The sequence below is a fragment of the Piliocolobus tephrosceles genome, chromosome 8 (assembly GCF_002776525.5).
Source record: "Piliocolobus tephrosceles isolate RC106 chromosome 8, ASM277652v3, whole genome shotgun sequence".
Classification (NCBI taxonomy): Eukaryota; Metazoa; Chordata; class Mammalia; order Primates; family Cercopithecidae; genus Piliocolobus; species Piliocolobus tephrosceles.
The window spans coordinates 38,702,949-38,715,836 of record NC_045441.1 but is presented as its reverse complement, the minus strand read 5'-3'; the positions used below and the strand labels follow the sequence as shown (position 1 = coordinate 38,715,836).

The following is a 12,888-nucleotide window of genomic DNA, read 5'->3' as shown; positions in this document are numbered from 1 at the left end:
GTAATGCTGAATTGATAAGCGCTCACCCTTGTTCCTGTACCATCCCCGTTCATGCACACAAGCTTAGGGCTTAGTAAAAGAAGTGTGTACTATTCTAGCTGGACAGATAATTACATACAACAGCAAATGTGGAAACTCACTCTGTTCCACGCTAATGTTCAGCATCTTGTGGGAGCCATTCCCTGGGAGCTCTGTGGATGCCAGGTGGGCAGTAGGGGTTTTGTGGAAGCTGTTTTTATGATGCTTGAGAGGCACTGGAAGGTGTGTAAGGTACTGCAGCTGCACACACAGGGACACACATAAGTGTGTTTGTGTGTTAATGCAAATATACATACACTCATCTGCATGTGAGGCATGGGGAGTAATGGTGTCCCCCGACTGAACCAATTCCCAACCAGTGAATCAACAACTGGTCAAGTGCAGCTGCTACGCCTCCTAGCCCCACCTCCTTAGGGGCCTCACTGGTCCAGCAGCTAAGCCTGGCACCCTTCACTGCACATCCAGGGTAGAGACTGAACAAAGTCACAGAGCAGGTGAGTATGCACAGCAGTCACTGAGAGCTCCTCGTACTCCAGGAGCCAGCTGGCCCCAGGGGCTGTGCAGTCTGACGATATTCCCACATTGCTTCTGGTAAGCTGCAAAATGAGCCATACGACCTGCTTTTACTCACTCACTTTGAGAGGTTTGTAGGTGCTGACTTGCCTTTGCCCCTGAAGACAGTCCTGCCTCTAAGGTGACCCTCTTGCTTGTCATAAGAAGCAGTCACTGTGGGATTAGCGAAGCTATTATTCAGTGATTACCTCTCAACCTTGTTCTCTTTCCTTTAGTAAATTCAGGCCATTGTTTAATAAAAGGGTGCAGATAAAACAGGTATTAAACTTTTTTTCTCAGTTTTCTACATTTTACAAAATATATTCTTATCGAGAGTAAATTTAACTTATTTGGTAGGAATTTCTATTCCCCAAATTCTCATGCACATTTTCATACAAAATGCTGTGAACACCTAGGATTCTGAATCCTATTTGAATTGCCAAATTGATGAACATTATGGGAAAAATGAAATACCCACAAACCACACTTTTCAGTTTGCATTTAGCTGTGCATAAAATTATAAACTTCTTGTGTCGCTGTCACTCTGGGGAGAGGCTAAACCTACATGAGATTTTCAAAACTAGAGGGAGGAGATCTGATCTACTTTCAAATGTGAGAATACTGACAATTTTCTAGGAAAATCTGTCTAAAGGTAAACACATTCAGATTTGTATTTAGGAGAATTTAGAAATTTAGAAAAAATGCTGTCTTTCTTTAAATCACATGAACCTGTTAGTCACAGTTAGGTCATTAGTCTATTATGACCTTGTTTGAGTATGGTTTCAGTATGAAGGGTGCCAGGCTTAGCTGCTGGACCAGTGAGGTCCCTAAGGAGGTGGGGCTAGGAGGCGTAGCAGCCGCACTTGACCAATCGTTGATTCACTGGTTGGGAATTGGCTCACAAACCATACTTAAGGCAAGTGGAAGTATGCCCAGGGACCCTGTCTATAGGCTCTACCAGGGCTTGATCTTCATCAATCTTCCCATTCTTCTCTCCATGCCTGGAACACGCAAACCTTGGCAATGCCTCCAAATCCAGCATTTCATGGCAGGGCTTCCTGACCCTGGGACTGAGCTAGTGAGAGTCACAGGACAGGACAGCAAGGTGGAGGTGGATGGGAGGACCAAGTACCCCAGACAGAACACCACAGGCCACACTTCTGGAAAGTACGAGTTAGATCCTGAAGAGCTACCAAGTCAAGATTCTATGAAAACCTTTCCGACCTTCTGTGAATGGATACATTTGTTTTTAGACCACACTCTAGTGAGGAGGCTCAGAGTCTTCTCATGGGAAGAGAACACTGGCTACCATCTATGGACTGCACATGCACATTCAAGGAAGGTATTGTTGCTCCAGTCTTAGAAAAGAGGCAACTAAAATGCAATCAAGTTCAGTGGGACCCAGGGACACAGAGCTGAGGAGTGCTGGCTGGTGTGAGTCTCACATCTAAGCTCCCCAAGGGACTGGGTTAACTCCTCAGTGGCTCCTTTCACCGCTTGTACTGCAGTCAGTCCTGATGATGTCAGCTCTACTGCCCCTTGTCTCCTTCCCACTCTACCAGCTCCTTCTTTTTCAGAAGTCAAGGGTTACACCATGCAGGCCATGATGTCTTACACCGCTCTGGATTCTGGATGGCTCCAGCATAGTACCTTCCACCCAACAGGCACACAAAAGTTTGGAGAAGGCAAGTGGAAGTATGCCCAGGGCCCCTGTCTGTAGGCTCTACCAGGGCTTGATCCTTATCAATCTTCCCATTCTTCTCTCCATGCCTGGAACACGCACACCCAAACCCAAATCCCCATCTTTTCCCCCAGACCCAGCTCTCCTATGTAGCCCATGCATGTTGATGGTGCTTCACTTGGATTCCATACATTCCAACCCACAGGGGGCTCGCCTCTACCCTTGCCTCTCATGGCCAAATTATGTCTGAGGTCTTTGGAGAGGTCTCTATTCTTATTGTTTTCCATCTGCGTCACATCCCAGCATGGCCATGAAGCCCCTGCCTTCGCCAAGCAAAGGCAGCCCAGCCTGCACCACATCCTGCCTGTGTTTCCTGTCCACCGTCTGGCATGTGAGTTGGTCTGTTTGCATCATGGGGACTTTGTTTTCAGGCACCCCTCTCAATCATCCTGCTCATTGCCCTAAGATTATCATACTCAATCTGCTCTTATCCAGTCACATCTGCTTCCAAGTTTTCCATGGGTCTGCAGTGTTACGATGAGAAAAAAAGCCTCCAGTCCTGTGTCAAAATTCCCCTACAGCTGGTGAGCAATGAATAAACTTCTTAGCAGGTAATATTATTCAGATAAGCAATACTAAGGGTGAACCTTATGGAAAAATGCTTTAAAACAAAAAAGCCCTGTAGCTAATGTTATAGTCGAAAGCCACACGCAGACAAATATAACATCTATCTTCTTGTCAACAAAGACTTCAAGACCCATAGGATTAGCTACAACTGACCAACATTCACCATGTTTCCCAGATGGGAAAAACAATAGGGCTAGAGCTTTGCAAGTCCATCGAAGGTAAAAAACAAGGCAGGAAAACACCTTCCGCACCTGCAAACCCTGAGTCTGTGCAATCTCCCCTTCAGCTCCAAATGCCCCTGGCAGACACTTACTCTATCTGGCAATGGGGTTGAGTGGACCTTCTGAAGCGCCTCACTTACCCTCATGGTGTCTTAGGGATGAGTATCAGGTCGAGGGACAGTTTTGGTTGCTTCAAATGGGACATGTCAATGATGGCCAAAGTCACTATGCTTTACTTCAAATCCAGCTGTTGGAGTTACCTTCCAGAGCAGATGATTTGGAGAACTTAACAGAAGATTAGGAAAAAACCAATGTCTGGCCCCTTCTCTCTTCATGTAGCACAACTAGGCACCAGTCCTACTTTTGTTCATGTTTTATTAACACAATTTTAATTGTTCACTAATTAAGATAGAAAAAGCTCCAATTAATACACCTATGGCTTATAAAGGGAGAAAGGGGTACTTCTAAAGAGTAGAAGAAAGAAAACAGCAGGTTCAAAATGATGGTTCTTTTATGGGATTAGCTTTTTTCGTTTTTCTTTTTTGAGATGGAGTCTTGCTCTGTTGCCAGGCTGGAGTGCAGTGGTGTGATCTCGGCTCACTGCAACCTCCTCCTCCTGGGTTCAAGTGATTCTCCTGCCTCAGCCTCCGGGGTAGCTGGGACTACAGGCGTGTGCCACTAAGCCCAGCTAATTTTTGTATTTTTAGTAGAGATGGGGTTTCACCATGTTGGTCAGGATGGTCTTGATCTCTTGACCTCGTGATCTGCCCACCTTGGCCTCCCAAAGTGCTGAGATTATAGGTGTGAGCCACTGTGCCTGGCTGGGATTAGCTTTTAAGTGATTGTTTTGGTGCCATGTGCATCTTCCTGGATCCTGAGGTTGGAGCATTTCCTCAGCCCCCCTGCTAGGCCTGTTTCATGTCAGCCGACTTCCGGGTCCAGGATCTCCATATAACAATTTAGGGGAAAACATTCAACAGATTGAAGAACAGGCTTAGGGATATTTTTCCAATGTTGTATCCTTCTTGCTTACTCTTTTTTGGAAGAAATACTACTTTTTTGTAAAAATGATATTTGCTTATTCTAAAGATACCGAGTAGACAGAAACACTATGACGGCACCTCTAGAAATTACCTCCAAGTTTTATAATTTAAGGAGAATCATATGCAAAGAAGAAAATGGAAAAATGATAATGAGAACGGAGTAAGAAAGCTCGGTTCATGCTTTAAAAGGAGAAGGGAAAGGGATATTCAGGCAATCAAGAAAGGCTGAAGAAAACTAAGAGGGCTGGAGGAACAACAATTAGATAGGAAAGCTCTTGTCAGGGATCGTGGCAGGGGTGAAGAGTGTGAGGTCCTCAATAGAAGTGAAAAATGAAATTTTATTTTGTGATTCCAAATTGTATTCTAATAAGGGAGATTTGTGCTGGATCACATGGGCCAAAATGATAAGGAAGGGAAATTCTACAAAATAACTGGGCTGCCCACAAGAGTGTGGGCCATGCAGTGGGCAGGAGGGGCTCAGGGTGTGTGTGTGGAGAGCCACCTCTGCATATCAAGGCCTTGTCAGGACATGTGGGGGCAGCGCTGGGCAGAGCCACATGGTGACAGATGGCTGGGTTCCCTGCAACATGGAGAAGAGAGGCACAGCAGGCAATGCGGAAGGGACCTGGGGCTGCGGAGCTCGGCAGTCGTCAGAGTGTCTGCAGCGTGGGCCACAAGGCGAGAGCCTTTGATCAACTGTTTAGCATGTGCTCTAGCTGATGTAACTGCACACGTGTTTCAGATGTGGTTTTCCCAGTAGCACACTCTTACAGAAGCTACAGGTTAAACTGTTGCTGCTGGTGTAAAAGGGAGTTCGGCAAAGTGAAGGACTAAAGACTGAAGGAAATGTTTTGACTGTTAAGCTGGACTTGGCTTCCTGAAATGGGGTTACTGTATGTGCATTTCACACGTTCTTGAGGTGTAGGACATATCACTTCTGACTTCAAATGAGAACAAACATGCAAAGAAAGGGCTGAGGAGTTTAAATCCACTTCTGTGGCCTTTGTCCTCCGATGTGATCAACTGAAGAGAACTCCGGAGGCAGTGCTCGGCTCCTCCCCAGGCTCTGCAGACAGACGTGGCCATTCCCTCTCATCCCCAGGGCTGACAGGGTGTCAGCCCCAAAGATTCCAGAAGCCCAGGCCCTGCTTCAGGGAGGCCAGAGATAAGTAATCTCCCCCAGGACACACAGAGGGTGGATCCTCTGCTGTCCCTCCCTTCCAGAAGCCCAACGGGTCCCTGTCAGAATTCCAAGCAGAAGGTGACTCAGCACAGAGGAGGAGGGACGGGAAGAACAACTCAGCCGCCCTCTTGATCCCGCGGCTCTCAGCCATGGGTACAGTCCTGCACACTTTGTGTCTTTAAGTGGTCGCTAATCTTTAAGGAAGGGGTATTTGTGTAGTAACCTTGCTGAGAAATCCTGGGGAGTCAGCCAGTCTCTGGTGACCTGACCCCACTACAGGTGGAGGTCAAGTCTTCAGTCCTGCCTTGGCAGTTTCTTCCGCCTTCCTCCCAGAAAATGGATTTGTCAGGCACGAGCTCAAGCCATGAGCCTGGTGATGGTAAAGATCAGAGTGCAGGCAATCTGGCCATAACTGTAGCTGAACTGGCTGTCTGCAGAGGAAAGCAAGGGGCTGAGGAGTGTGGATTGGGGTGGGTGCATCTGGTCTGGTGCACTGGTGCACACACATGTGTACATGAGTAATCACGTGTGCATGTGTGTGTGCGTGTGTGCACATGTGTATGCACATGTGCAAATGACACACAGAGATCGCCCTTTCTACACATACATTTAAAAAGGCAGCTCAGTAAAATTGACTCACAAGTAGAGTCCATTATTTACAGTGACTTTTCCAAGCAGAAGGACAGCGATGCAGCCAAACAGACAGCAGTCTCCACTGTTCTTAATGCCAGGTCAACTCCTCCTCACTCTGCACACATACCCGCGCCTGCCAGCTCGACGGGCAGAAGGCCCGTAGGAGTCAGATCTGGTCTCTACAAGACTCAGAAGTCAGGATGAAATTCATGTTTCCTCCATTTCTTAACTAAGAAGCACCCTTGTAGGGATTTCTGAGCAAGGAATTGTGACTTGTGGCAGAATTTATTTTATTTTATTTTTATTTTATTTTATTTTTTGAGACAGGATCTTGTTCTGTGGCCCAGGCTGGAGTGCAGTGGCTCGATCACAGTTCACTGCAATCTTGACCTCTTGGGTTCAAGCAACCCTCTTGCCTCAGCCTCCCGAGTACCTGGGATTACAGGAATATGCCACCATGCCCAGCTAATTTTTATATTTTTTTGTAGAGACAGGGTTTCACCATATTGCCTAGATTGGTCTCAAATTCCTGAGCACATGTGATCCTCCCACCTCAGTCTCCCAAAGTGCTGGGATTATAGGCGTGAGCCACCGCACCTGGCCAGAATTCAATATCTTGATAAGAAACTCACACAGTGGCTGTGAGAAGACATAAGGAAAGAGATGTGGATACTTTAAGCCGTTTAATGTTTCATGTAAACTTATGTCTAACCAGGGAAAAGTAAACTCCAAGGACTTCATAATTTATAGTTCTCTTAAGGAACTCTTTAAGCTTTTTTTTTTTTTTTTTTTTTTTTTCGTTTTCTTCTTTCCCTTTTCTCTTCCTCCACCTCTCCACGGTCCTCTCACTGTTTCCTAAAAGCCCTGTGCTGTATAAATGCTAGGCATATGTTATTTTATTTAGCCCTCACAATAAAGCCTTGGCTTGTGGGCGATGAGCACTGGCTGCAGCACCCTGCCTCCAACCACCCGAAGGTGTTTACAGACAGCCTCTGCCTCTGAGTAGCTCTGGGGTCCGAGTCACACACAGGACATCACCAAGCCTCAGCTTCCTCATATACGAAACCAAAGAAAACGCCAGCCTCATGTCACCATACAGCTGGAGAGTCACAGAGCAAAGGTGTCAGGTCCCTGCCATTAGCTGGTGCTCTGGAAATGCTGGCTGCTCCTTTCCTGCCCCACCCCACAGCCTTCACACGCGACTGGCCTGCTGCTCACACACCTCTGGCTTCCTGGCACTTCTGTCAAAACCTCACATCTCTTAGGAAGAACCTTCAAATGTCATGTTTTTTCCTAGTAGATATCAGCTGTTTCTTAGGATGATAGTGTCTCAAAAAGTCCTGTCCTTCACATCAACAACAATTCTTCGAAGTAAGGGGGGTTCCTCCCTTTCTTTCCCATCTTTCTAGTTTTATGATTCAGCAACAATTTACCAGGAAATATCTGGAAACGACTAATTTGGGTCACACATTCTTCCCATTTACAAATCAAACAACTAAGAGTGTGTAACATCTAAGTCAAGTCATTTACCTGGTTCCATAGCTGTTGCCATGTGACTCCAGGGGCTTGCAACCAAGCAAAGGTGCTATGCTATGTCCTTCCTAGATATTAACTTTGTTAACCCTTGAAGCAGCCCTGTGAGAAAAATATCACCCCCACTTTACAAATGAGAGAAACTCCGACTCAGAATGGTCACCCGACCTGCCCAAGGCCAGGTAAGACAGTAGCAAAGCAGAGTGGAGCACAAATTCGTGGCACTCCAAAGCCTGTTTCTTTACTCGCTGCCTCTCTCCCACTCCGCAGGTCCTGAGCTGACTTCTCCAAGTCTTTGCGTCCTAGCTGTTAATGAGTTTATGAAATGAGGCCCTCTGAATAGCCCACACTACACATCAGGGAGGACCATTTCCAACTTGGGCATTCCACAGATGTGTGTGCAAACCCCGAGGGAGTCTCCAGAGAAATTACAGAGGGAAAATCCAGGATCTGTCCAGGGATGTTGCAATCTATAAACAGCAGGAGGAAAATGCACTGAAACTCACGTGCCACGGTGCACAGCAGCCCTGGGTAGTGGGAAGCAGCACATGTTCTTAGGAAGACAAGGCGTGCCAACTGGAGGGAGCGGTGGCGGGGGTGTTGTGAGCGGTGCCGGGGGTGTTGTGAGAAGTCACAGAAGGGTGATATTCAAAATGAGAACCAGGAAGAGAGAATCTCAAGTGGAGGTATGGGGCCACAGCAGGGTCAGCAGTGGAGTTGGGGGGTGGGGCGGGGTGGTGGCTGGTCATCCCCAGGATGCAGGGCCTGGTTCCAGAGGCCTTGGAAGCTGAGATGAAGTCCCCAGGCAACAGGAACTGTGAGAGGTCCCTGCTTGTGGGGGTCCTGTGGTAGGAGGTGGTTTAAGGGAACTGGTCTGGGGTTGGGATGGAGATGGCTGGAAGGAGTCGGTCATAACACTCCACAGGCACAGAGAGAGAGAGAGAGAAGTTGGGGGCCAGCAGGGTGGGCTGGGGAAATAGGAGGATCACAAGTGGAATCACACACCCATAGCCCTCCAAAGCCTGGCAAGTCGGCAGTCAGGGGTGCAGTCATCCTGCTCTCGGTTACTCTAGGCTTTAGAGCACCACCAGCCCAGTGACCACGAGACCCCAGCTTCCAGAAGACCCGACAGTCGGGCCTTCTGCCACCCCATGATCTTGCGCCATTCCCTCCACATCCAGAGGCACTGTCCCGCCCTGGTCTCCAGGACATAGGGCCCAAGCACAGCGATTGTGACACTGTGCTTGTGTGTCATCTTGTAACTGGGTTTCCACATCCTCCTGGCTGTATTGTAAAAGCCCTAGAAGAGGAACAAGAGCAAATAATGAAATATAGGAATGCAGGAAAAGAGGAAGCCGCCGCGAGATACCAGCCCAACCGAAATACAAAGAATTATGGAGAAGTGACAGAAAGGGAAGTAAGAGTAAGGAATTGCATTGAGTAGCTTAGCAGAGTGCGCGCGCGCACACATAGACAAGGCCATGCACACGCACAGACACACACACAGCCGCGCACACACACAGACACACCCCACAGACACACATGTACACACAGACACAGAAACACAGGCACAGAGACACACACACACTCTCACAAATTCATACACACACAGCCTTTCTTGGGTCTAAATCAAACTGCTAGCAGAGTATGAGCTCTTAGTTGTCAGCCTTGGAGGGATAGTAACAAGTTCACTCTGGGGTCTAGCTGGCTGGGAGAGATCATCCAAGTTTGCCAGCTCCGGACCATCTGTCCCCACAGGGTACTAGATCCAGAACTTCCTGATAGTTCTAGAAGCCCATTCTGTCATTTTTTTTTTTGTATTTAAAAAGCCAGAGGTAAAATATGGTAAAACTTCCTTACATTATGATCAAAAACTTAATTTTAGGGCTGAGACGCAAAGTGGACTAATGGAAAAGAAAACATAAATCGATTGGGGTAGATGCATTTAGGGACCCCCAAATCATTTTTTTAAGCAAGGAAAACAGGCAAGGAGAGAAAAGCCTGAAACTGAGGGAAAATGAGAACGACACAGTGAATTAACCCATCTGTGGCATTTTCTGTTAGTGGAGATAACCAGTGGCAGAGCTCTGAGTCAAAGACATCCCCACCGGAGGAGTGTGGAGCTTGCTGAGAAAAAGTCCTTATCTAGCATTTTCACAGGCATGCGGCAGGAGGGGCAGGACAGCCGGGAGGCCTCCAGCCTGTCCTGCTCACTGCGGCCTCGGAGTTCACAGGGAACGCTGCCTACCTGGGGCAGGTTTTTAAATGAATGCACTGCTTTCCCTCCTCCTTATTTTCCAAGAGAAACACTGGCTAGCCCCGGAACTCTCATTGTTCTTAGAGGAAACTGCTGATCATCTGTCGGAATTTAAATTTGTCTGGGACTTTCTGAGGACTGTTTCTTTCCCTTTATTTATTTGCTTGTTTGTTTGCAAGCTAACACATTAAATTTTGGACTGAATTAAAACAAGAGAGACTGCAGATTCAGTACAATTTGGACAAGAGCACTGGCCACAGCCCCTTAGCATGCAGCCCAGTGGGCACAGGGTTTCCAGTGGACGGTGTGGCCCTGTAGATGGGGGGGCAGACCCAGCCAGGACTCTCTCGTACTCTTGCCTCCCATCCAGCAGCCAGGCCTCAAGGCAGGGGTTGGCCAGTACCCCAACCCATTCTTTTTTTTTTTTTTTTTTTGACACTATTGGACTGCTCTCAACGCCTCAACAGCTCACTGATGGTGATGACCACTCTGCAATCCAGCTGGCTGGGCAGGATCATCCGAGTGCACCCGGGACCATCTGTTCTCACAGGGTACTAAATTCAGAACTTCCTGATAGTTCTAGAAGGCCATTCACAGGTGCCTCCCCCATGAGAATTTCCGCCTGTTGGGAAGGAGAGCTCAGACATCTCAGTCATTTGCCTGCAGAATGGAGGAGGCTGCTCAAGATTTGCCTCATGGAGGCTGAGGCCACTGGGGAGAGAGGCACGAGACTGGTCATCTCCACCTTCCCCCAAGGCCCAGGCCTGTCCCCCTCCTCACCCGAGGACTCTGCCTCAGAAGCCTCCTACAGGAATCTCCTGAACAGGTGTCACAAAAGGCACTGCCACACGTTACATATTGTTCCTACCCAAAGTGACCTTTTTGACACTGAAGCATAGTATTGATGCTGTCCAAATGCATCACTGAAATCTTACACTTGAGCGTCTTCCATCCTAGATAAACTTCAGTGCATTCAACAAGCTGGAGGGGAGGTCTAACTTTCTGCACTAACCACTCTCCATCCCCATCATGGGGAGACAATCCAGTGACCACAGGGCCTGCAACCAAGAGTATGGATTAGTTACATTAAAAATTCTTCACCAATACTAGGGAAAAGACAAGCAGAAATGCTAGAGAGGGTAATGGAAGACCGGTGACTCCAGGATTTTGGTGTTCTCTTTCTGGCAAGAAGATTTCTCATCTCTCAAATTTGACTTTTTGTTCTGTCTTAAAAAACAAAAGCATACAGTACAAACACTGCTGCCTGTCTTTCTGCCTTGTAGTATCTCCCGCCGGCCACCTCTCAGGCTCCCTTCAGGCCTGTGTTCAATCAGGGGGACAACTGGGGCCCTCGCCCCAGCTCTGTCCCTTGCTCTATGTCTGCCCTGTGCCTAGGAGGCTTTGGAACGGGCACTGTACACACAGGTGCAGCCAGAAAGCAGAATGATGCTCACCTCTGCTAGGCTGCCCTGGCTAGTGGGGACTCTGGTAGGATGGAAGCCCAGGCACCCACAGCAGTGACCAATTGGATGACACACCTTTGCACTGGTTTTCCGTTTTCAGCCTCCCCTTCTCCCCAGGATCACCGTTCATGAACCAGCGGCTCACAGCACCTGTGTTGGGCTTGTTGTGAAGGGTGCCCAGGCTGCAAGAACCACTGATCCTTCCACACCAGGGAGAACTGCTAAAGACGCACTTTGCAGGCACAAAAGGCACACCAGACCTGGGGCTTTTAAATCCCGAGTTACAGATGAGCCTGGCAGAACACACAAATCAGCGCCCTCCAGGATGATGCTACGGGGGGAATTCTGCCTCCTCTATGTCCTGACGTCATTCTGAACTTCACTAAGATCCCAGCATCCAGGAATGGGGCCTGGTTGGGTCCCAGTGTGGCATGAAGGGTCTGCTTCTTGTAACATAGGTGCTGGGGGCAGGCGAAACGGGGACAATAGCAACTTCCTGCAGAAAACAGGCGCAGGGCCCTCGGAAATGTGATGCTCCTGGAGAGAAATATATAAGAGGAATGTGGGATCATGGATATATTTAAATAAATACAAGTGTTTATGACTAGTAAATCTAGAGATTCACTGAAAAGAGAGTGCCTTAAATAAAAAGGACACAGTTGAAGATTCTTCCTGGAGCAAAAGTGGCATCTACTGGCCCCTCGGCTCTTCACAGTCCTGGGGGGCTGACCCACCTGACCTCACCTGGAAGCTCCGACTCTTCCGGCCAGGATGTCCTCTCCTGCGTCACTGGAGGATTGGCCTGGATGGTCAGCCCTTCTCCCTTATAAGGATGAGAGCACGGCAGGAGGTGAGGATAGAGGGAGGAGGGCAACTTCTTTTTCTCTTCTCCCTTGCAGGGCCACGACAACCATTGCAGAAACAAGAAAGGAGAGGCCAGCAGGCGCAGGTGGCTTCCAGACCTCAGGCCTTGTGGGAGGTGTGAGGGCAGAGGAAGGAGCTTTTGGCTGAAACTGCTCATCATGGCAAAAGTGTGGCTGGCAGAACTGAGGAAGAGGAAAGGCAGCTTGCTTGCTCTCTCTCTTTAAATGCAAGTGCCCTGGAAGCCTTGGAAATATAGACTGCAAATTCTGCTGAATGCTGGCGAAAGGGAAGGGTCCCATTGCTCTTCCTGCCTCCTGTGCCTGGGCTGTGGCACAGCGTCCCAGCAGACCACCCGAGCAGCCCCTCAGGCTTCTCCAGCTCTTTCTTTCATGTCTTTCTGTTTCTTCTATAAAAAGATTCTACCATAAGATCTAAGCAAGGGTAAGCAGGGGGAAAGAGGCGTGGGCAGCCATCGCCTTGCTTATGAGCAATATTTCATTTGCAGAAAACAAAAAATTAAAAAAATTCTTAAAATATGTAAGAGAGGAAAATACATATTATGTGTAATTCATAGAAAGTCTTATCTTATGCAAGGATAAGATATTCAAATTTAGGATAGTGATTATGCCGTGATATGTCATGGTTGAGGGCTAATTAAAATAAGTTTCCTAATAAATAATAAAAACACATTTATACATTAGATAAAAACATCATTAGTATTTGATTTCAACTTGGAGGCCTCCTTTAAGTGATAGAAGCACAACAAAAACTTAAAATGAAAAAAACAGAAGA

At 47.8% G+C, this 12,888-nt stretch overlaps 1 protein-coding gene across 24 annotated transcripts in view; it reads right to left on the bottom strand.

Moving 5' to 3' along the window:
* Positions 1-12,888, bottom strand: part of IKZF1 (IKAROS family zinc finger 1) — a 102,966-nt gene that overhangs the window by 40,774 nt on the left and 49,304 nt on the right. The gene's annotated exons all lie outside the window — the stretch shown is intronic.